The sequence below is a fragment of the Charadrius vociferus genome, unplaced genomic scaffold (genome assembly GCF_000708025.1).
Source record: "Charadrius vociferus isolate BGI_N301 unplaced genomic scaffold, ASM70802v2 scaffold72, whole genome shotgun sequence".
Lineage (NCBI taxonomy): Eukaryota > Metazoa > Chordata > Aves > Charadriiformes > Charadriidae > Charadrius > Charadrius vociferus.
The window spans coordinates 1,256,104-1,282,080 of record NW_009647830.1 but is presented as its reverse complement, the minus strand read 5'-3'; positions in this window follow the sequence as shown (position 1 = coordinate 1,282,080).

The following is a 25,977-nucleotide window of genomic DNA, read 5'->3' as shown; positions in this document are numbered from 1 at the left end:
GGTTAGTAAATGTTTAAGTGACATAGAATCATAGAATCATTTAGGTTGGAAAAAACCTTTAAGATCATCAATATTCAAATGTATTCTGAAGAATGAAAAACAGGTTTAGCTGCCTCAATATGATATAAGAAGCTGGAATTTTTTCTGTGCTTTCTTGGAGAACCTTTCTATACCAAGGTTAAAAAAGAAAAAAAGAAGTCATCAGCCTTTTCCTGTAGCTTGTCCATTCAGAAAGAAGACCTGTTGGAGTACTTGGAAGTAATAAAACTGGTACCTACCATGTAACTCTGCTTATTTGAATTAATCCTAGTAATGATACTCATATCCATTTCTCAAGCCTTTACTCCTTATCTGTAGAATATTTCCCTAATTCTTTCATGTAATTCTTTTGTGTGTGCTATATAGGCAAGCAACATGGCCTGTTGCAAGTTGAAGTGACACTAGAGCTCATTTAAAACTAGGATTGTGTCTGGGACATGCTTTATAGCCAGCTTTTTGTTGGTTTGTTTTGGATTTATTTTTTTTTTCTTTTAAGAAGAGTGCAGCTTGGGCATCTCTGCCACTCAGAACAAAATTGAAGAGTGCACGGGTGACCTCTAGACTTGGTACAACAGAAAGGAAGCTCCAGCCTTCCCTCAAGTCCTGTGGGGAGTCTGGCTGTTGGTCACGGCGGACAAATGGCATTTCACTTTGATATCAGATGTGTGGGGAGGAGGGGCTTTGCATCTGAAATGAAGGGGATGATGCATTCAAGTCAGCTAATGAAACATGGACAGGGAATACCTGTCTTGTAGCTCGCAGGGGTGTGTGCTCCCAAAAGAAAACAATTTATTGTGTGGATTCCCATTTTTTTTGATTGGCTACACTTAAAATCACGTGCTGAATAGGTTTCAGTAATCCAATGTTCACAAGACAAAGTCAATTACAGTTTCTGTCATTGTTTATCACAGGACTGCGAAGCCTTTATTTTCAGATTTAATATTTATATAAGTTGCAGTCTCCCAGTCACACACAGAAAGACAAAAAAAAAGAAACCCTACCAGATCACTGCTGTGGCACAATCCTGTTACACCAACTGGCATTTCACTTGGGTCACAATCCTATAGATTTAAAGGCTGGAAAGGAGATAAGTGCAATTTCTGCGCCTAACCAAACAACTTGTAGTTGAGCTGTGTGAATGTTGTTTAAAAATAGACCCTGATTAGAAGTAACTGAAAATTTCTCACCTTTCTGAGCAATCTGTTTCAGTGGTTAACTAACCTTATTGTTACAGTGAGAGTTAGAAAAAATTTGAATTTTGTGTAATTTTACCATCACCATGGCAAGTAAAAGCCACAGATGGGAGGCAAACAGCCTTATAAAAAGGAGGAGGGTGTTGTCGCCAATGTGTGAGGGTTAGATAGGATCAGCTTGGCTCTCTGTGGATAGAGCATCATGAGCTGGTTGTCTTATCAAAGTCCTAGTTTTTCCCACATGTTTCTTGGTTCAAATAGAGTGAGAAGGATGTCATACTGAAAATCTTAAAGACATTCTTGCCATTCTTTAAAAGGTCTTTGAATCCTGGCTGATTTGAGACAAGGGACAATATGCAAGGTGATGCAGCATCACTTCCTCGAAGTGAGATAAAATATCCTATGGCACTGTTAAGAAATGATCAGCAAGGGGAGAACAAAACCACCAAAAAGCAGAATGCCTTTTCCCACAGGACCTAGAGCTGTTGAACCTAAAACCAAGCCAAGGTGTCCTTACTGGTGTTACTTGGGTCCTCCAGACAGTGGACTCTACTAATAGTGCAGCAGAAGTGCTGCCACTCTTGCTGTCCTTCTCTTCTGCATCTGGTAGGATGAATCAGGATTTCAGTTACTTGTCTGTCAACATGTGCTGCTCTTGAGGAGAAAGGAAAAAAAAACAAAAGGAGACAAAAGAAGTGAGGGTCTTGCAGAGGTGGAATCACATTACTGTGTTGTAAATGGCATCAAAATACATTGGAGGAATATTATTTGGAAAATTGATTCTCTAACATTAAATGTTTGTGTCTTGAACATTCCCTATTTTCATGATGAATAAAGGCGGGGGGGGGGGGGAGGCTGGCAAAAAAATTCAGAAGGTTCATGAGTTCATCTTTGATCTTAGATCAGGAGGATGAGAGAACTTAATTTCTCCGTTACTCCTTCTGTTGGAAAAATGTTAGAGGAATAAAAATCACAATGTTGTCATGTTGCCACAGAAACTGGAGGGTTCCTCTGTAGTTACACACCTGTGAGCTTACTCCTGTTCTGTTTCAGCATCATCCTGAAGCTGACAGTGGGAGTGTGATTAAATAAAAAAAAAAAAAAAAAAAGAGTAGTAGAGTCTAAATCAATTGTTATAATCTAGTATGTGATTACCTTTCCCCAGCCTCCTTTCCATATATGCAGGTGTGTGTGTCTTCTTTCAAAAGCTTCGTAAATTGCTGAAGAAAGTGTTATGTTTAAACAGTCCATGTATCTTTTCTATTGGGCAACAGTCCCGTTTTGGTTGGAAGTATAAGCTTCCATTAGTGGAATGATTCCCCGTGCTTTTTGTTCGTTCCTACAGCTAAGCCTTTCTGATTTCCTTTCAGAGCTATAAAGTTCTGGAGGAGTGCATATATCCACAACTCTTCTGCTGCAATTTCTTGTTGCTGTTTGAATGTATGGGGCTTGAGGGGAGGGAACATGACCATATGGAAACAGCTTTCTTATCCAAGTGGAAACAGTTTTAGTCAGCTTTCAGGCAGGCTCCATAAACATGATTCAGTAGAAGAACTCACAAAGCCGTACTTTAATGGCCATTAAGATTGCCTCTGTAGTGCATTCAGAGCCAGGATACAGTGAATACCGATGTTTGTATTATGAATGAAAGACAAATGTCTTCTGAGCAATAGAAAATCTAATGTTAATTAAACTTTTCGAGGGGTTGGGGTGGATAATTCCGCTTCTGTGTTGTTAAAATCTCCTTTGATTTTAATTGCATGACAAAAAAATTGACTGTAAGTGTTATATTAGCAAATGTTCATATTTGATTACAAGCATTTGTATATGCTAAGTCAAAGAATTAAATGCTTTTAATTGGGGGGGGAGGTTGGGGGTTGGGTTTTTTTGTTTTGTTGTCTTTTGCTTGGTTGGGGTCTTTTTGTTTTGTTTTTTTTTGGGGGAGGGGGAGTTGTTTGGTTTTTTGGTTTGTTTTTTTTTTTTTTCTCCCCAGGACAGCTACATTGATAACAGAGCTTATACTGTCAGTGTGTTGAAGGTCATTTTTATAATCTGCTCAGTGAGAATTGCTCCCCTTTCGGTGAAAAGAAAAATCAACTGAGCATACCTAAAATTGTCTAGAAAACCTTATTACACTTACTGAATTTCAGTTATATATTTCAGATTCGCATGGAATCCAGTGAATGCTCAGATCAAATATGAAAAATTGTAGCAAGTTTCCAATGATATGCACAGAGGTTTTTTCCCCCTTTTGTGGCTGACTTAGAGAAACAAGGCACATTATTCTCAGAGATGGCAAAGGATAAACTGAAATTATTAACATTAAAACATACCTAATACTGTGATATGTTTTAGAACTGGAAACAAAGGTAGGATATGTCTTATCCATCTGTCTTGCTTCTCTGTGCATCTGTCTGTCTCTCTAGAGCAAGTCAATACAAATGATTAGAGCTGGCATCTCACAAATGTACACCCTTAAACCATGAAGCAATAATACTGTGAAGGAAATTTTTTTCTGACCTTTTCAAATTACATCCAACTGTCTAGGGAATTTCTCAGTGACTAGAGGTAATAAGGTTCAATCCGTTTTGCTGGTTGGCTTCAAATTTAGCTCCTCAGAAGCCCTAACTTATCTATTCTTTTTATCTTGGCCTTGGCATCTATTCAGTACAGTAATCCATGCATCTAATCTTTTTTTTTTTTTTTTTTCTTCTTTCTTCCCTCTCAGGTTTAGCTGGTGGATCACATTGTGAAATCTGCAGCCATGAAAGGCCCTCCATTTACTGCACCCTTCAAAACGAAATATTAGCATGGGAGGCTAAGCTGGTATGTTGCCTTTGAGAGGCTCTTGTTGAATTTAATTAGCTTTTAGATTTCATCTCCATCTCACATCTCAGCTTTCACTATTGTATGTGATTTAGGCTTCAGTGACTCTCATTATTTAAAACTTTTCAAACTTAGCCGTGCTACTTTAGAATACTGAGGGGGAAAATAAAGTCTAAAGTTCATTTTCTTAAATTGATTTCAGTTTAGTTTTTATGATGTGAACTCAGAAACAATAGAGACACAGCCCCCCAGTAAGTTAGTGAATCATTCAGGTGAGAAAGGCAAACAGACATTTGTGCATGGCTTGTTTCTCATTGTACTGCAAATTGTAAACAGGTGAAGAACATTTTTAGCAAAATATTTATTAGAGTATTTTGATGTCAAATATTATTATATCTGGGAGAAAATGCTTTCTTTTCAACTCAGTTGGATATCTGGTTTCATTTTTGTGACTTACGCAGGGTATTATGGAGTAGAGACCTCAAGTTCTGGTTCGCAGGTAACTCCAGGACAACACGAGGAGAGCTGTCAATGGGAAATGGTAAGCTCTTGGCTGTTAACCCCACATGGTTAGGACCTAGAGATTAATTTCATTTCAGGCAGGGGAAAGTCATAAAATTTGCCCTTTGCTGCTGTCACTTCCCCAGAGTATTAAGTCTCTGTTTAGTTATATCTGATGTGCTATTGAATGACCTGCAGAATATTGAAAGCGCATGCATATCAAAAAGCACTTGTAAAACACTTGCTTTTAATCATACAAGATATATATTGGAAGACATATGCAGCTAACTTACATATAGTTTCAAGGCAAAGCAGTAGCTGTAAAGAGGTTGGGTAAAGAAGTGTGATGGGTTTTTCTTCTTTTTCCTGAATTCATTTTCATTTTCATTCTCCCTTCTGAAGTGCAGGGAAACATGGTCAGATGGAAATAGTACAGAACTGGGATTTATAGATCTTGTCCCTGTATGTAAATGGGCATCTAATAGGGCTGTAATGTTTGTTGAGTCACATAATCATTTTGCACCATAACCTTGGCTTCTCTTGGTTAGTACTTGACAGAGGATGAGCACAGGGTGCCACCTGGATATTTCATTGTCTTTAATTGATTCAGCTGAAATAAAATAGGTTCATTTTTTATCAAAATTTATTGTACACCATTGATACTAGCAATGTTAAAAGTGGAATACTCAATAAACTGAAGGCCAGTCGTATGCCTGGAAGTTGGCCACAAAATTGTTGAGAATATCTTTGATTCTGATATTAATTTAGGGAAAACAGTACCCCACATTGGCAAGCCTTCTGGAATTCACAGTTGTTTCTTTAGTGTCCTTACTGTCACATCGCGAAAAGAAGAGTTGCTAAATAGACAGATCCAGATATATTTTTAAGCAACCAGGAATAACCATTTCAAAATCTCTTTGTTGTTTCAGTACAAAAGATAACATACGTAAATTGGCAGTATCCTAGATAGTGTCCTTGTTTCGGAGATAATATGAAAGCACCTATTTTGAGCGTACACAAACACACAGCTTGGTACTAAAATAAAGTGTAGTCAGTTAAATCGATATTTGTGTGGATGTGTTCATTTACTCTCACATCTTGGAAGCTCCGCTGATACATACAGAGTTATTTCTTAGTAGAACAGTTTTGCTGTTCTTAATTCTACATGAATTAGGCTCCTCCTGGCACTCCAACATCCAGGTTGGCCTCCAGACATGGAGACCGGTGACCCACAGGGGGCCATAGTTTGCCAAGTGTATCAGAGGACTGAAAAATACTTTGTGGAAGTAGCAAGTTTTAGCACCTCAAAGCAATGACATTGTTGTTGGCTGTATGTATATATATCTTCTTACAGTAGGTGCTTGAAAAAATACCCCTCAGAATATTTCAGGCAGAAATACATAGCAATGGGATTATTTTGAATGCAAGTAGGATATTAAGATGGTGGCAGTGAGTTTTCTTTTCACTGAGCAAGTTCTTGTTTTCAGGACTCTTTCTAATTTGTAATCGTGAATGCTGGACAGAAGCAGTTCTGTTGACAGGTCTTTCTACCATGCTGATGGTTTTAAACTCATAAGTATTGAAACTGAATTTGAACTATTAAAGAGAAAGGATTTCTCTTATTTATTTATTTAAATTTATCACCATGTATGTTGCATAAAAGGAGCCATGTGGCGATATCTGAATCAACAACAGTTGACCTAAATGTGTTGTTGTCCACTTGGAATGTAGTTGAGTATCTTTTCCTTTGTCAAAGCCAAGTGTTCTGCATCACTGAAGGTCCAGAAACCTTGCAGCTATATTCTGGTTTTGTTATTACTGGGGAATATCAAACTCTTCTTTGCAAACTAAGCCATTCTTGAAAGTAACTGACCAAAAAAAAAAAACCCCCAAAACCACAAGATTTTCAAATCAAACATACTACGTTATGTGTTATAGTAGGAAAAGTAGCAACAAAAGTCGTGATGTTTGTCTTGTTTAATGTCTTTATAGTTTTACCTTCTGTTCTTTCATTCCTGATTTTTATAAATTGAAAGTCCAACAGTAGGAAAACAAAATGGATGCCGGGGATAGGTGTATGAAAAATGGTGTTTCAGCTTTGCTGGTTTTCCTCAGTTCTTAGAAAATACCCAGTTTAACAAATCTTTATAAGGAGGAAATTCTGTAGATTGAGTCAAAGCAACTCCTGTCCAACGCATCAGTGGTGTTAAAATGGGAGGTTGCATTGTGCATATCAAAGGGATTGTGTGAATGTTATTGATACACCATTCTGCATTGTTCTGTGTTATTTATATTTTCATCATTAGTCTATAAAGTCTTAATAATTAGCTCTCTAATTTCCCAGAAAAAGCATGTTAATTTATTGAACTGGCTGAAGAAAAAAAAGAAAAAAAAAAAGCTGATCAATCTGGCATTGTAAGTTAATAGTATAGAACAAAGCATAGTCATAATTAGTTGAGAAAAGGACTTTTCTTGTTCATTCTAGTTTATAATAAAAAGACCCTCGCCAAAGTGACTTAGAAAATAATGCATTCAGACTGAGCAGAATTACCGCCTAGCAGATTCTATTTATCTGTAGCTTAAAAAGCAGCTGCGTTTTTGTAAAAAGCAATGAATGTGGCAGTCCTACTTAAAGGTAGAAGAAAAAGAACACCCCTTGTTTTGTAATAAGGGGATTTTCAATTTAAAAGAGAGAGAGAGCCTGTTGTGTGAAGTATGGTTATTACATTCACTGTATTCTATCTCACCCACCAGGAGGCTAATAACGAAGGAGTCAGTGAAGGAGACCAATGCCACGAGGGTTATCTCGCAGCCCCAGATGCTGGATAAGTTGAAGGAGGCAGAATCGCTTTTGGATGACATTCAGGAAGGCCTTGAATGATTATTTGGCGAAGAAAAGACTATTCTTTCCAAGGTAAACAGTCCATTTCATCTGTCTGCTGTCGGTGTTGATGTTAAATATGTTTATATAAATACCTCTAAAGTTCATTTTTTACCATTTTTCAGGTTTTTTCTCTCGATGCAACGATGATCTCTCAGGAATCCTTTCTGAGACAAAGGATCCACTCCATGTCCAACCACACCTAAGGAAATGCTTTGAAGGAATTGCCAAGCTCACTTTTAATCACGAGAAAGAAATTACCCACATGGAGTCAGCAGAAAATGAAAAAGTAGAGCTCGTGCTGCGAATAATTCCAGCAAGTGCCAAGGGGCTAGTTGAGAAATGGCTTCATGAGGTGAATATCTTTAGCTCTTACTTAGGGTTTAGTTACTGTATAATCATTTTCTCTTTTAGGAGCAATGAATATCATAAGCATATTTCCTGACTAAATGGCTCTCTGAATATTTGTCAAGATGTTGACAGATTTCAGCCTTATTGTTGTTATTTATTGCAACTAATTTAGCATCTGCAAACATGCAGAAATTAATTCTAATAAAAAGCTCTCAGAGTCAGGCTGTCAGCAGAAGTGGGTCTGTGTCTGAATCCATATATGTGGATATATGTTTGAGTGTACATGTATGTGTTTTCATGCTTTCATGGTGTAATGTCTGTAGTTCAAGACAATAACGTTTAAAAAATAATTAGAGAAATGTCAGATTTTGAATGCTTCCCACCCTGCAGAAAGTGTGTGCCATTGTGTTGGAGGGGTTTAATTTGCAATCATTTTAACAAAAGGGAAGAGAAATTACGTCACTGATAACACCCTAACCTTTCCCCTTTGGGCCTCTCATCCAAATTCATTGGTTTCAGTACAAAATTAATCGGTGACCTTTTTTTGTTTGCTTTATTTAACCTTCCTCTGCCAGCGGAGGAAAGGGAACGGGCCCTTCCCTTGTTGTTTGTTTCTGGGCCAAGAACCCATTTTCCTTCCCACGTGCTTCCCTTTCTCCTGGGGCAGGACCAGGCCCAAGAACGCCGCTTTCCCCTTCACCTGCTGTTGTGGGTGATGGTGTTGTCCTCGGTGGCTTGTCCCCGGGTTCCCCCAGCCAGCGAGGGCAAGCAGCGGGGACCAGCATCCAGCTCCAGCGGGAGAGGGAAAGGGGAGCTGAGGGAGCGCCATTTTTATACCCAGCTAATTCAGCGGAGGCTGGGCAGAATCCCTGGGCAGTGGAAAAAGGGAGCAGGTGGTGGGTCGGAGGGGTTTGCCCCCATTAACTATCGTGTTTCTGCAAAGCCAAACTGCTCAAGTCCTCTCGTGAGCCCCCCATTGCCCATGTAATGGAGCCAGGTGGCAGCAACCCGCCAGCTTCGGACTGAGCCCCTTTTAGAAGTTTTAACATGGTCCATCTGCCTCATCAGTCAGGGTAGGGAAGGGAGGAAAACAGTGCAGGATTTAGGCAAGCCCAAACACTACACACCCTGTTGTCCGTGTCAAGTCACTAGCTTGGATTTTGGACCAGTTTTCATCACAAAGTTATCTTAGTAGCCAAAAAAAAAAAAAAAAAAAAAGAAGGAGGAGCTGCAGTGGGTAAGTGGCAGTCCTGAGGTGTCCAGAAAAAAACCAAATTCTTAGTACACCAAGCCTGCAATTTACTTATATCCTTTTTAGTTTTCACCTTCTGCCACAAATGGAACAGGGTTGGGGAAGGTGAGCAGCTGTGTTTATTTTAATACATCTCATTTAACCCTCACCTAAAAACAAATTGGAAGGTTTGGGAGTGCATTAATCTGGACCCAATTAGTGTCTCTTTCTCCCTCAAAAGTGCAACCTGAGATTAATGAATATAAACTAGAGTTTCATATGCAGTCTTTAAATCATTTGCATGTTTTATGCATGATAATTGAATTTATTTATGCACTTCCTTTCATTTAATGATTTCTTGCTCTTTTCTATGCTATCAACATTATATTATGCAAGAAATAGGATTTGGTAGACAAGAAAGGATAGCAGTATATAATTCAAACCTGAGTTAATTTTTAGTTCTAGTGTCAACAGTACATCAGACTTAATATTGGTACCATGCCAGTGGGGTTACATGGCTGGGAAAATGTAAAATATTTTTGGTAAAGCAAAGGCTTCTAGTTTAACAAGACATTTCTGATTCAGTTTAGTTTGCTTGCAAGTGTACAAGCAAAATTATTTTCAAATGGCTGTTAAATTATTGTATTGACTTTTCAATGACCCTAGAGACTTGTGTTTCAACTTGGCCAATTAGTACTAATAAGAAGATGAATAGTAATTACATTAATAAATAACTGTTTTCAGACCAGGACCTCAGTATCATAGTCTGGCTTAGAAAATAAGGGTATATTATAATTTTGTCTCATTTGGTCTTTGATCAGGAGAAATATGGACTTTGGGGCTATAGTAAATTTATCATAGCTAAGAAGGAAGAAGTCCTAGGAACGAGTGAGCCATTAGCTAGTAGCTCTGTGGTAGTAGTGGTTTCAGTGACATAAGCAGGGAATTTTGCTTTGTTTCTCCAATTCAGCTCAGATGTCTTAACGATTTCTTAGTGATGGTGTCTGAATTTTTTATAATGCATGCCAGGAAGCTACTATGGAAAATAGTTTTTTTAAAGACGCTGGTAGTGGTGCTTTCATAGCTTTAATCTATACCAGTTTCTTTTGTGTCTCTTGTCTTTCCTTATGTGTTGAAAGATGTATGTGGAAGTGATATTTTTCTGTGGTGTCCTGTCTTTTATCAGTGAATTAAATGGTTGTGTCTTGTGATTGTTTCTTGATTCTTGTAGGTAGGAATGTGTTTAAAGGCTAAAGCTCTGTTAATTTGTGATGTAACCATTTCAGTGTCTTTGTTGTCGTTGAAACGTAGTTTAAAATGTTCAGTAATGTAGCATGAAATCATTGGTTAGTTTTGGAATGGTGGTGAAATCATGTGAAGAAAGTAAGTATTGCATCTGATCAAGATAAATTCACTCTAGTGTTTTATGGCTTTTTATTCCTATGTGATAGTAATAAAGTCTCATGTAGGGATGGAAGCCATGAAATACATTGTGAAAAATCATCAACTCAGATGGGGCCATCAGGATAGCATGCTGTAGTTGTAGAGTTATTGAGAATGATTGGAAGATGATTTAGTATGTCACCACGTTGACTACCATGTTTTCGCATTTTGTTTCTTCATCCTTCACCCACGTAGTTTGATGAGAGGAAATGAGTTTGTAACGAGCCGATCCATCTTTACATTGGTGTTCAGTGTTTAAATTGTTCATACATCTTTCATTTTCTGCAAAAGATAACACTGTATATGAAACGCTAAGCGAAGAATTTAATCTAGCTAATAAACACATGCCAAAATGAATATAAAGAAAAGGCAATGAATTTCTAAACATTTGAAAATTAAGAAGGTATCAAAGCAAGGTCTACCCTGTTAGCAAGTGGTCCAGGGTCTTTATTTCCATGTTCGACTGCAAATTTGAGAGATGATCTGGGCATTAGAAAAAAATTCTTTTCCCCGCTCTGCATGTCTTTCTGAAAGTGCGTGATCTTTTCTCTCTATGGAACCAAGATAAAGGCTGACAGTGTTGGGGGCAGAAAACAATTTCTGACAATTCCCTTACAGTGCTGCCATTCCACATATTGCCTTATTGTTCCGTCTGCTTCGTTCTTGGGTACCAGTTTTCTTTGGGAATATTTTTGGGAATGTTATTTATTCTGATACAACTATTTATGATTTTCCTTCTGTATTCTTTCTCTGAAGCCTATGTTAATAAAACATTATTGATTTTTTTGGTACTTTGACTCCTTTATTATTTCTCTCAGGTGTGAATTTTTTGTCTGCTAAAAAGTACTTTCTCATTACTGTAACTAAGGAAAATCTTCTGGTGAAAAGCCCCAGCAATAATTAGGCAGGAGGTATATTTCCCATTCTATTCTACATTTAAATGTCTGGTGTAAGTCGAATAGCACACAGAAAATTTAACTTTGACTAAATTCACAGATGTTGTGTGGCAATTATTTCGGTCTTACTTGCGCTTACAAAGATGGTAGATGCCGGTTTGCACTAATGCTGCCATGTGAAGTAAAGTTTATAAAAACCTGTAAAACAAGTTATCTTCAGACTCCTATTAAGAGGCAAAATATTTTCTTCCTTATTTTTTAACAAAATTGCTCCCAAGAGTATCCAGAGTGCACTGCCAAGAGAATAAACTGGGCTTATTTTTCAACTTTGCATTTGGCTAAGACAAAAATTGTCTTCATCATTTGCCCCCAAATGGTTTCAATATATATTTTCAATAATATTTGAGTTCGGAAATTACTCTTCAGAAAGTTCTTTAAATAATTTCAGATTGTACTGTACTGTTTTTCTCCATTTCTCCCAGTTTAAAGTATATTGTTGTCACTCCTAAATAATACGCAAATAAGTTTTACTGCCAACTATAATTTGAAAAGTAGTCTACAGTGCCACCTGTAGAGTATATTTTCAGAACTGCATTTTGCCTCTAAATTACTTCCAGAGTCGAATGTTCTCCAAGTTGAGTACTACTTTGAATTGCCAAGCGAAATGGTTGAACATGGGATCTTAAAGGAAAGCGGTTTGGAAGGGCTCTACTCACCAAAAATTAAGTTCTCAGTTTAAGCAGTACCGACTCATTAATCTTTCCAGATTACTTCCTTTGCAATTCTGTTGTTTTCAGTAAATTTACACAGGTGTGACTGGAACTTGTTAAATAACGTATTAATTGTTAACAGTTGAGGAAACTCTGCAGTGGTCAAAGGAAGCTAACAAGTGCTGTGTGTTTTAGTAGAAACTGCTCTGAAAATGCAATGTACATATGTTACAACAAATAGTAAGCATTTCAGGAGGGGACTCAGAATTGAGTTTCAAAAGGCAGGTTTTGTCACTGGGGCCACTGTCATACCTGCATTTTTTGTGGGGAACATCTAATAGTACAAACTGGTGTGATATGTTCACTCAGGGAATAATATACGTGTGCTCTGTGATTTGAAGGAGATTTGGCCAGTAAAGAAAAATTTATTCCATGCCCTCCACCCCTTCACCCCCCAATAAATTATACAGAGTTCCTGCCTGACCGTTTGGTCACTGACATGGGCTTGCTTTGCCTGTGTTTCTAGGGTGAGGTGCTGAAAAGATAAGATTTGTCTCTGTGTCATGCTAATGCAGCTACACTGCTTTGTGTCTGCTGAGAGCAAGCCTTTTTCCTTGGAGCATGAGCAGAACAAGTGCATATCTGCCGTAACAAGGCCTTTCAGCATACCTGTGGGAGGTTTCATCTTGCCAACTTTATTTGTCCCATTTACCTAATGAAATATAGGGTAAGACTAAAACAAATTTAAGCATGGCTTTTGGAAACTGCCTAAATAAAGTCAGTGCTCTGGTTTTCCAAACAGAAGGTGCAAAGCGGTGCACTGAGATGTATGGGGAGAGATGCCAGGAAAGTTACAATCCTCTGAAATAACATCAGAGGTGAATATATTCCTGTACGCTAGGCACTGGAATGGCCTAACAGTGCTATTGCACTTAGATACCTTTCTTCATGGTGTGTCTGCTGATGTAACTCCGCTGACTTAACTTCATAACCAACTCCAAGTGCCATGTGTGTTCAACCCAGGAGTTAGTGAGCAATTACCTGTCCTGGAATAGTCACACCTTAAACACATTTCTGGGTTTCTGATGTGTTTTTCTTTTCTTGTTGGAAGAAAGGGGGTTGGTTTGGGATTTTTTTTTTCTTTGTAGTAGTAGTTCATCCATAGAGATTGTAGATAGTTTCTTTAGTCTGTTCTTTCCTGAAAAATTTTATTATTTCTACCCTATTTATTTTCCTTTCCCCTGCCTCCAGGGTGGAGCTGATCTGTTTATTTCCTCTTTTTTTTCTGAGCAAGAAATATGGTTTCTTACAAATCCTGCAACATGACATCAGAAATACCTCTTTGAATTATGTGTTATAACACCTAGACAATCAAAGTTTTATGTGACACCTTGCCATGATGGTGAAGAGAGTGTTTTTCTTGTCAGTGTCAATTTGAGTAAAAAGTGTGTGCTTGTATGTTTAAAAATGTAGTCACTTGTCAGAAAAAAGCAAGGTCTTGTCACAGAGATGAAATGTTAAAGTTACCACTTTGTTTAAGATTTTGTAAATGTCCATATTGTGTGTGTTCTTTATTTATTAACATCCTGAGTCAAGCGCAAGACAATATATGCTACTTATGCCTTGAAAATACTGTCTTAGGTAGCGTACACACCAGCTTTCAGGAAAAGCAACCTCTTGGCAATCCCAGACCTGAGCAGGGTTTCCTAAGTCTTTCTAGGACAATGCAAACAGCTTGAGTGTCACCTGTGAAAGGGTGCAAGTCTCTGAAAAAAAAGCGTAATGTGTTTTCTAAGGCTGGGAACATAAAATAAAGGGCAGTTGTTTTCTGCTGGAGCTAGTGCTTTAAAGCAGTCTCCAAGAGTAGCATCATGGAGAATAAATTACAGCAATTCAATCTGGATGTAAGAAAGGCTTTGTTAACTGTTGGGGAGGGCTGTGCCACTCGGGGAAGAGGAGAAGTTTGCAATAGCTGTATAAATATAAAAATGGAAAGGCTATTTCTGGAGACTGGCACTTACCTGTTCTCCTAGCACTGTCATTGTCTTGCTGATGTGAGCATCAGTTCACTGTTCATCCACAGCCCTATATTGGGTTTTGGAAAAATAGGTATGACCTTATGAGGCAAGAAGTTGAGGTGCTATTTCAGTTTGTGGGGTTAGGCGTGGAAGGATCTATACACAGAGAGAGAGAGAGAAACATAAGTTTTTCTGATAAAATTTTTCAGTATTATTTGAATTCCTACAATTAGTTTGCAAGGTGCCTTGTCAACCTGGCACTTTACTACCATTTACAATATTTAATAAGTATTCTAATTGTCATCGTTTTTCTTGATTTCTTCAAATGTATTATACACAGTGTATTACTTGCCAGTCCTCTCCCGTATACTCTTTTTAATTACAAGCTGTCATCCAGAACCCGACTATCTGGCAAACGTTATACGAGTTTTGACATTTCTCTCTACCTTGTCAACACAGGGGGCATTTGTTTCTGGTTTTCTACTCTTCAACAGTTATTGCTAAAATAAAACTAGCATTTTCTTTCCATGGAAAAAGGCAAATATGACCAGTATTGTGCCCATTTTTCCAGCTCGATCTGATTATTTACTTAAAGATATCACATATCCTTGCAAACTTGCCTCTCATTATGTCAGTACCCATATTTCTGGGTAGAACTCAGGGTCCTTTTTCCTAATTATTTGCTTGGGCGGCTGAACTTCTTGAGAGGGATTTTTTTGTTTTCAATTTTGAAATCAAATGATTTGGCTTGACCTAAGTTTTCAATAGATTTGGTCAACCTGAAATGGCATTTTGAGTGAGTTAACTTGGTAACTTTTGGAACTTCAGCAAGTAGGGAAACTCCAAGAATCATTACAGAAAAAGTAGTTATCTTGTAAACCTACTTGGGACAATTTTTTTTGTTATTTCACTTATGCTTCCTGCTCTCTATGTTAATTTTTCCCACCCCCACAAGAAGATACAAGGAGGGTGTCTCCTTGGTTCTTCAGCCGTGGAATCACTTGTGCTTCTGAAGGATATTGGAAGGAGAGGTGTGAGGAGAGGCCCTGTTCTGATAAAATCTGGAGACTAGCAGTACTCAGCTGATACAAATTTGGTGCTTACTCTTTGGCCAAAGTTCTTGAATTTTATGAAGAAACTGTGAGTGCAAGTCTTAGTCACGCCAAGAAGCTCTCAACTTATGGCCCATTTCAATACATTTCTGTAGGATACTTTTACCATCTTCATTGCAGTCTTTGTCAATAGGAAATGAGAGTAGTCCAGGAAACAAGACGCAGGGGGACAGGGAGAGGGAGGTAGGCAGTGGAGATGGGGAGCCAGAGAAAAGATCAGTGGGTTAGTGAAAGCTGCATGACTCTGGATTCATTCCAGCCCTCCTCTGCACAGAGGCTTTTGTGAAGCTCACTGTGGCTTCTGAAAGGAAGGTCCCTATTCATCCGGCCACTGAAGGAGATCATGCTAATAGGCTCCAGGATCACAAAGACGCTCTCAACCTGCTGTCATGAACGCAGGTCAGGCTTTGTTTGCTGTGCTGAATGCTTTTTTTTCTTTAAAAACTGAAGTGTAGGTATATATTTGACAGAGTTGGTGATTCTTTTGTGTCAGCGTTTCAATTTTTAAAAGGACGAAAACCAGGTATTGTCCATATTTTTACAGGTAGATAGAGGATGCATCTCTTGCCACTGACACAAGGTAGAGTTCAGAAGAAATTCCTGGAAATCTGTATGCAAATGTGTAGATAATAGAACGAAACCTAAAATAGCCTAATTTAAAATTAAGGCTTATTAAATTTAAGCTGAACTTCATAATTTTTATGCAATGGAAGCAAATTATTTTGGCAGACAATATAAGTATTCTCAAGTTTTCTGATCTAACATACTGCATCTAAATACTCTTTGGACTTTTTACTTTAATAAAACATACGTATTTAATTTCACATTAACAAAATGGATCTGCAATTTTATTATGCTTGTTAGAAGCAAAAATCTACATTTGCAACCAGTCTGTCAAATTTGTCCTTTGAGAGGGATAGAAAATAAATAGTCTATAATGTAAAAAGTGTTCAGTGCAGCCTGTTTTACATTTCCAGAATTTAACTCATGATAATCCAGGATTCTCAAGAGTGTTAAACTCTGTCCTGAAATAAATCATCAAATTTGAAATGTAAACATCATCTAGAATCTGTATTTGAAATGATAGGAGTTTTGGTTTTGGTGTAACGAGTCTTGTATGCGAATCAACAGATAGTGTCTTCCTTTTCTTACATGATCTCATGAACAACCATTTTAAGAAATCAATTTCTTAGTGTGTTGAGATAATAGGAACTTTTTGAAGGATATAGTGTGGTAAAAATTAAATTAAAGCAGTGCTTGAAACGACAAATGTAAACATCTCCTGAGGTATTGCATGCTGTATCCCAATAAGAGCACAGCTGCAAATAATTTGAAAACTAAATTGTATTTTACATCAACACTGTTAGACAAAAATGACTTATTAAGTAATTGCTATTGTGACATAAGCTTTATGCACTAGCTGAATTACTTGGCACAGCTAAAACCTCAAACTACCTTGGGAATTTACCACATTCTTTAATTTTCTGATTGATTAAATGGATTATTTGACATTTTGGCAGAGCTTTGAAATCACGGCATAACAAAGACTCCTTTCATTGCTCATTATTTGCTCTCTTCAGGCTTATCGCAGATTCTTTGAAATGAAAGGTTTAAGGTGCTTCTTTCCCGGGTAATTTTTGTTCCAGTTCACATTTTTACTAGCAGTGTCACATTTCCAACTTAAATTCCCCCACTGTGTAAATGCAGTTCCTTATAATGACAGTATAACCTATGGAGATATGTAATCTTGAAAAACACTTTTGTATACCTCACAACAGCGTGACTGAAGAATTCAGCATGACTTGTTTGCTATCAGAGAGGCTTTTAACCCTTCCACCACTGGCATTTGCTGGAGTGCAGCAAGCTGAGCGAAATGGTGCGTGTCTTTGTTCAGTTTGTGACAATGTTCAGTTTTCTGCTGCCCCGGGTGGAAGTAGACAGCATTATGCAGCAATTTTCGGGGGCAGGTCAGAGATAGTCAGGTAGCTTGGAGGTCATTTGCCACCATCAGCTTGACACCAGTGAGCATTGCCTAAATGCGCTTAATGTCATTAACAAGCAGCAGCTGAACAAAGCAATCCAGTTTTCAATGTAACTGCATAGTTCTCTCTATTGAAAAAACAGCTCATGAGGGTACCTAGTTTGTTATAGGCTGTACTGCTCCATGCTGCTTCTCAAACAGAAGTTTGGTGGAGCTAGGTAGCAAGCGCGTAGATGAAGTGAGACCTTCAGTGTTTTGTATTCATACACTTTAAGAGCAGAAATCCTTGGCAGTGCTGGGTAGGGGACTCCTGATTTCAAGCCTGTGTCTCTTCTAATACAGTTGAGTCAAATTGCTTTGGCAGTTGCCTTCAGAGAGGCCTGTGTGTCCTCGCTCACAGCTGTGGACAGCAGTCTGGGGCTACACAAGCATGGCTACAGCAACCCCATTGCCGTGGCAAGGTTTCTGTTCAAAAAAATCCCTTCCATGTGCCTGCATCAGTAACAGAGCACAGCTCTCCAGGCTGCTTCTGACATACCATAAAATATTTACAAGGGCTTCTGTGAGCTCCCGCCAGGCTTTCTGAGCCGTGGTGGGTTCATGAAAATTTGGCACTATACAAACTACTTGCTATTCTTAAAACAAAACTTTCCTTGCAAACCACCACCTGCTACGCTCCATCTCTCTCTCTTGTGCATTTCAAGACCTTTGAATAGGGAAAACTGGGGGGTCTAAATCTTACAAAGGTGAAGATGTGATTCTTTCATTTTCCCATTCCAAGGGAAGAAGAAAGGCTAGGGTCCTGTTCAGCCTCCAGGCATTTACAGATGTGTCTCCGAGTTATGATGTTCTGCTTGTGTGTCTACAAGTTTGTTTCCAGTCATTATGACTGGTTCAGAGGTGATGCTGTTACCTGTCACAGTTGCCTTCCTGAGAGTGGGAGCAGGATCACAGTAATTAGCAAGTTTTTTCTGAAGCTATAACTTGAACTGAAAGTTGTACAGTAGCCAAGTCTGTCCTGACTGACAATTTTTCTAGCTGAGGTAAAGCCAGTGTTTCTGATAGTCCTCTATTATAAGGCAGTTTAAACTCTATGGATGAAAAACACTGTGTGAGTCTATATAGGATCATAATTTTATTCATTTGAAGTAGTGATTCTTGAAGTCAAATTTGTGCAGTGCTTTATGTTACAATATATGTCTTTCAACTGCCAGTACCTTGTTCAGGCTGAAATTTTCTATACCTGGAGTTGTCTTCAGGCAGATATTTAAAAAGAAAAAAATCTGAACCAAAACCCCAGAACCACAATCCACAGAACCACAATCCACTTAGAGGGGGTAAAAAAAGTTTCAGCATTGCTATGCTAGTTTGAGGTGGGGATCTATGCACTGTATAACCTTTGCAACACTATTAGTGAACTACGTTTGGATCATATGATGGAATTTGTGGTTTAAAAACTTACGAAATAACATACACAAAATCAAAGAAGACAGCAAAGGTGTTCAATTCTGTGTTTAGGAATGTAAGAACCTAGAAATTTCAAAAGAAAGGAGATGCAATCTTTTACATGAATTTTGACAAAGTCTCCAGTTACATGTTAATTGTATGTCCCAGTCTGCATAACAAACCCAGTGGAAACCAGCAGTCAGATCCTAGCCTTCTCCACAGCTAAAAAGCCAGGCAATGTTTCGCCTGAAGTGGAACAACATCAGTTGGAAAGACTGCGGAATTGCTACTCCAGATAGCCCACCTCAAATATCTGATGTGAGTTCAAGACCTTTTAGGCAGACTTGAGCATCCTAATACCTCATGAGCTGGATGAGAAAATATGAACACCACCAGTATCACCTCTGGGATGTGGTGTTTTGAGAAGTCAGAAGGGTTTAGGATATCTAGAGTACATTTACTAGTTGTGCAGCTGAGGTTGGAACATCTCAGAGGGAAACAGACAGCGCATGAAGTTTAGGAATTGATAGGCTCACAGGGCCAGAAAAACAAAGGTGTTTCTGTGCCTAATTCCTGGTAAGCCATGTAAACAGAAGTGAGATTTGCGGAGAAAAAAAAATGTGACTGTGCAGCTTATAAATGGCAAGGGAGTCTGTGGATAAAACATTGTGTATCTCTTCACGTGCTCAAATGGTTGAGGTTTTAGCTGCACGTTTCAATTATGGCTGAGGTAGCTGCAGAGGGGATGTTTGTGGTGTTCTAGCTGTCCTTGTGCATGCTTTTAGTCTCCTGCAAATGGGAGGAAATAAGACTTGGCACTTAGGCATCCCACCTCAATCATTTCAGTGTTCATTTGCTGAGGGCTGGCAGCAGTTACCGCAGCTCAGCTGATGTGTGGCAGCTGGATTATGGGGCTGAACCTGGGGCCACAGTGCAGTATCAAGTGCATGCACGAATCCTGCCTATGCAACAGGTTCTAGCTGTGACAAAGTCGTTACTGGCTTGATTTAAAATGAAAGAAACCAAACCCCCAAAGGTTTTACATCTTACCTATAATGAGATCATGCAGCAGTTGTATTTAGTGTAAAGCTATTTAAGCCATGGCTCTAGAGCTAAAGTCATCCCCTTTGGGTCACATGCCTGCGCCTCATGTGCATCAGCTCTAGAAAGACCAAGACCCTCATGTTTCGTTGCCCTCAGAGCAGTGGCACGTGTATGATCAGCCACCTGTGCTGTTTAGAAAGCCCTTGCTTAAGCACTGGCCTTAGCCCTTTGGGTAATGCCACCTTGCTGTCACTTTTAGTTCCCACTTTATTCTCTCCCTTATTAGCATAAAACTGCCTACCGCCATGCAAATGGCTTGTAGTAGGCTGTAAAGTTGCTGAAGAAAGGCTCTGATTTTAAACCAATACAGCCATGCTGGCATGAAATCTTGCTTGAATGTGCTACAGGTCAACTTTCTTCAGTTGCAACCCTGTATCTTAGGCCTAAGATTCACCTTGGCTGGTTGCACTTGGTGAAAATTTCAGTTCCTTTCTTATGCTTTAAGTTGCAGTGTCTATCTCTAGTTAGCCCAGTGTAGAAATGCACCCAGTGTAACAAAAATACAGACTCAGAATGAACTGAGCTCAGCATATAATTCAGGTTTTATTTCAAAATGGCTATAGCATTTGCATTGTGTTTTGCATTGTGGATGTATTTAAGTGTGAAAGCTTGATGGGTTAGTTCTATCCAGAGCAAGTGGTAGTTAATGAAACCTTTTATTAGTAAAGTTTAGATAATTACCTGGGTAATTGTACAGACAAATAATTCAGTAATTTAAAATGATTTATTATGTGTATAATGATACTTTACTCCCTTTAAGTGCAGCTTAACATGTTAATTACAGACACTCAAGTGACTTGCAAAAAGTTATTTTACTGATCATATGTTATTAATTCTCCAGGGACACTGCTTTTTTGGAGCAGCACCTGCAGAGAGATTCAAATATCAAGCCAACATGCAATATTGGCATTTAAAGATTAAAAAAAAAAAAAAAACACACACAAAAAAACCCCCAACCTCTGTGGTGGTTTTTTTGTTGGTTGGTTGTTTTTTCTTGTACTGTTGAAGCCACTTCAGGTCTCTCGACAATGAGACTCTACCTGGAATCAAGGTAGATGCTAAGTGTCTTTCTAGAGCGCTTGTCAGGACATAGTAATCCTGATATGAAAGTACACCATGTCATTTGATCCTATCTTCCCCTGTGGCAGTTCCTGTAAGTTGCTATTCTTCAGGTTCTCCTGGCTATAGCTACCTACCAAAGATAACAGATGTCTCAATTTTGCAGGTCAATAATGTTAATATGTACCACTGTTTTAGTCTCTGATAGCATCTTTTCCATTGATACCACAGTGATGTCTTCTTTTGCAAATGCAGAATACAGCAGTGTCACAAGCACTTGTTCACTGAGAGTAGTATCATGCATCTGATCCTGGGCTGGGTGTGAGAACATTGTCTACTGTGACATTGGAACCATTGCTGTCTGACAAAAACATCGATTTGTTGGCCTGAAGAGGTTTGGTGGTTTTTTTGCTTTTTGGCTTCGTTTGGGGGAGGGGGTTTTGGTGGTTTGGTTTTTGGTTGGTTGGGTTTTTTTTAAGAAATCTCTGTTTAATGAAAGGCAGAATTTCCTAAAACGTGACTCATTCCTGATGGCTTGCTGGAGGTGGCGCAGTTAGAAGGTTTGTCATCTCTGGGGAGGTTGGGCGTGCTGGAGCTGTTAAAGTCCTCGTTTTGATGTGGTAGTTGAGTACCAGCTTCATTCCAGGCAGCTGGGAGCCTCATGGTACCCCAGGATCTCAGGAGTCCCAGATCTTTTCTGTGCGTCTGGGAGCAGGGCTGCTTGGAACTGCTGTTGTAGGCATCTCCAAGACCTCACTGGGGCTTGCTGGTGAGTTGGTACTGGGAAGAGGGAGATAAGTCTTGAAGCATTTGTGAATTAATACTCTCAGTTGAGGTTCTATTCAATGCAGATGTGAAATTGAATAATATTAAAACAATGGCTGTTTCTATTATTCATCTGTGCAACCTGTTTCAGACAATTCTCCTGAGGAGTTATGTGTCAACAGTGGTGTGTCCTGTTGTGTCATATTCCACGTGTGAGCCATGTAAATAAGTTTGAATGGAGGCAGAGGAAGGGAAAGTTGCAACGATGTCTTAGTAACAGATATTGAAACTGCAGTACACCAGAAGTTCAGCTGATGAGGTTGCCACCTCAGTACTGTCATGTCTGCAAATCCCACTGATCTATTTTTAGATCAAGTTACAGATAGCTCTTAGTTGTTGTAATAGTTTATATTACCCTCTAGCCCACCTGACCTTAAATTTGACAGTAAAATTGGTACATTTGAGTTGAGGAGGCATCTTCTTTCTTTTACACACAAATTCTTCTTTGCATTCAGTATATTAGACCTATCATGTAGCTGGCCAGAGGACACTGATGTCCAGAGGCATTCATTCCACTTGAGAAAATGTGCTTTTTCCCATGTCATACTATCATAGCACGGGATCGTCTGGTCTCAGGTTTCACTTTGGTGGAAATTCCAGCTCCCCTGGGTAAAAATATGCAGTTCTGAAAAGTGATGTATATTTTATAACTTCTCTAAAGTCTAATATGTGTATTTTGCTCCTTACACAATTACAGACAATATTTAGCATAGTGTACCAAAGATGAGGTGATTCCAGAAAGTGCAGAGGAGGTAGTGACATTAGAAGATGTTTCAAAAGGTGCAGCAAGAAAAAGTAAGTCACATGAAGCAGCCGTGTGAGGAATATAACGTGTAATTTATTCGGTAAATATCTAGATCACCATCCAGTGGCATTCAAAATGTGCTAAACTGATAATAGATACTGTACTTACACTATTAGGAAACCTGAGTAAGTTTGTATGTAATGGTTTATTCAGGATTATCCCAGGCATGTGGGTATTTATCATGATATTACTGCATCTAATACACTGAAGAGATGTATATCTGATTAAGCTGACAAATTTTTATAGCTGATACTTTATCTTTAGGGTAATAAATCAAGGGAGCCTCTCTAGCCAAGCATATAAGTTCAGACACAATAATTTGTGCAATAACAATATTGATCTCTTAAACTGATGCCAGGTGGGAACAGCTATGTAAAAGCAGGAATACCCAAAGAGATGGAAATTGTGTCAGGTTTCCAAATTCTTGCTTACAGGGGTACCCCAAATCCATTGGCTACAGCAGATAAAAGGGTGTAGAAATAGATCCTCTGGTATTAATTGGCAGAGCATGAATTCCTGAATCAAATCCATCAACTTTCAGTTGGTTTGAGAAAAGATCTGCCTAAAACTGAATGAAGAAAGAAGTAAAATACCATTTCTAATGTGTTTCTCTCAGTACAAGATCTCGCTCATGGGAATATGCTGAAAGCTGCCAACATGGGAGCAGGCAGCGGAGGTTGTCCAGAGGACAACCTGCTCCTAGACGCTATTTCCCTGTAGCTTACTTGCTGTTTTCCCCCTGCTGCTATTGAGAGTTCATGAGGATGCCCTCAGCAGGGGTAATTGGATACAAAGCATTGAAATAAGGAACAAATAAGGAATAAGGATCGCCATGAACTTATGCCACAGAAGATTACAACATGAAAGGTGAGACTAATTCAAGAGCCGATGTATAGAAAAAAATCTTAAAAGTAGCTTGGAATGCAAAATAACCAACATCTTCTAAGAGGATATCCGTATTTGCAGCAATGTAGGATTATGCATTTGGGCACCTAATATAGTAGTATATTGCATTAAAGAACTGTGCTATTTTTTCATTAATCTTTTCGGCAATAGCAACTCAGGTTGGATTAAAAAAGAATAAATAAATACTTCTTTCAGCCATTTTTCTTCTCAAGGCCTCACTTTGTCTCTCACGTTTTTTACAGTCTCCTCTTCCCTTGCAGTTGCTTTCAAATCAGGGACAACTTGGAGGAGATTGCTGAAAGCAGTAAAAGTACACAGCCAAATGAAAACTCTAAAGAGAGTGTTGTTTTGGAAAATGTTATTTTCATTGAAAGCCTCTCAGGAAGCAAAATTAGATTTCTTTAAAAAACATTTTCGAACAACAAAAAAAAATTACCTTTTTCTCTTGTGTTTGGCAAATTACCTTCAGGCAGCCTGCTAAACAGAAAATGAATTTTTTACTGAAAACTCAGGAGAGGAGTTGCTTGTTGGCCAATTTACCCATAAAGCTATTAGTTCTTTTGACCTTGGAGAAGAAAACTGGAAATAGACATATGACATCTGAGGACCATTTCAGCTTTTAGTACATGGAAACTTAATTCGATTCATATTGTGAAAATTTATATCCGACCACAACTTTCAGCCAAGTGCCTTACTGAGCGTGACATGTGCATTAAAATACTTTGAAAAGGGATCAAAGTGATAGGAAGTTGTTCTTCTGATAGGCAGCTGCAGAGTCATTCCTTGTCTGCATTGCATGAGGCACAGTAATACTCTTTATAGCTCCAAGAGCTATAAAACAAGCTCTTATAGAGTACTTCCTTTTCATCATCCTGATAAGAATTTCTGATACGACAACCTATTTTTCCTGGTCACATTTATAAACAAATATTTGAATGGTGAATGTTATTTTTCCCACTAGTCTTATACTTCTACAGTTGGAGTAGAGAAAAAGGCCAGTGGCTCAGCTGGTTAACACCTTCTGTAAATGTTATTTTGAACTTGTCCATAATTTTTACTCTTCTGCTATCCATGTTGGAACTTCAATTGATATTGCTTTTTGTTAGACCTTTTCCCCCTCATGGGACAGCATGGCTGATTTGTTGAATATTACGTTAAGTCCTAGAAAAAGGTTAATGAAAGCAAAGCAGGTTTGCCATAGCTGCACAACCTTGTCCAGCCTTGTCCCTAAACCAGTCTTTCTCACACAAGCAGTGCATGGGCAAAGTTTTGTGAATGAAGTCAGCAGCATGGACACCCAGGCAAACTCCACCTGTGCTGAACTTGCTCCCACCTCCTGTGCCCCACATGCTTCACTGCCACCAACCTTGCCGAATAAAAAAGCACAAGAAATGCACGTGCAGGGATGCAGCTTCTCATTTCTTTGCTCCTCTTGTGCCTACAAGTTGCTGAGAAATCCCAGGTCTTCATTACCGTCATTCCACGGTCTGATGGGGCTTCTTTGGATCTCATCAACGTTATGATGCTGATCTGCTTTTTGCTATCAGATTAAATTAATCCAGACATTATTCAGCACTATTTTGATAAAACTAGAGGTAGAACCTAGGTTCTAGTGTGGCAGGTTTGAGCTAACTATTCTTTTCAAATGAAAGCACCAAATGCCCTTGCTAATTTCTTTTGTCTTGTACTCGATGAACAGCACTCTGCTCTGCAAACTTCCCTGGTTCCCAGCTGATCAGCAAGTTGAGCTGTAGGCACTGCTTTAGAAAGCATGTCCTGAGACAGTGGCCTGTGCAGAGGGACCATTTTCCGCTGAGCTTAGCTGCAGGCTCCCCCTGTTTGGATCAGGGCAGCAATAAGCAGCAGCAATCCAGAGAGAAAGTCACAGTTCAGGGCAGTTACGAGGTAAGAGACCCTTGCTCCTTATATAAAGTTTTTATGCTAGTAAAAAGGCAGGAACTAAACACCTGAGTTTTGTATTTCAGGATTTTCTCAGCAAAGATTTGCCCTGTGCAGTGCAGCAAAGCTGCCATCTCAGGAATCCTTCTCAGGACATCGGTCAGGGGGAGGAATCCTGGAGGAGGGACTACGCTGGGCAGAGGAGCAAGCTGAGGTGAAGCTTCAGCACCCATCACACCTTAAGACCTTTTGGCTGTCTAGGTTGCTTCAGGTGCCAAAACCAGTCCTGGCTTAAGATGGTACTCAGAAGGCTTAATCTGTATCAGCATCCATCTCATGTCTGGCACGGCATAGCATCTTTGCCCAAGACCTGTGGTCATTGGGAACACATTACAAACCTGCCTGGTACCAACACACTGATCACAACGAAGAAAGGCTAATGTATTCTTGAACATAGTGCCAAATGGGAACCAGAGGAAAGGTGGCCTTTTGCTCTCACTCCTGCCCGTAGACAGTGCTGTGATCCAGGAATGGTCCACATGTTGTGTGGCAGAGTTTGGGGAGGAGGAAATAAAGCTCTTCCCACGTATATGTGAATCATTCTCTTCTCCAGCTCACTGGTGACAATATTGTTTCATTTTGGTACCTTCCTCCATGAAGGTACCCCAGTAACTCATGAACAGAATAACCCCAGCAGTTAGGTCCTGTACTCCTAACCAGCCAGACTTCCTCGCCTTCACCAAAACCCCCA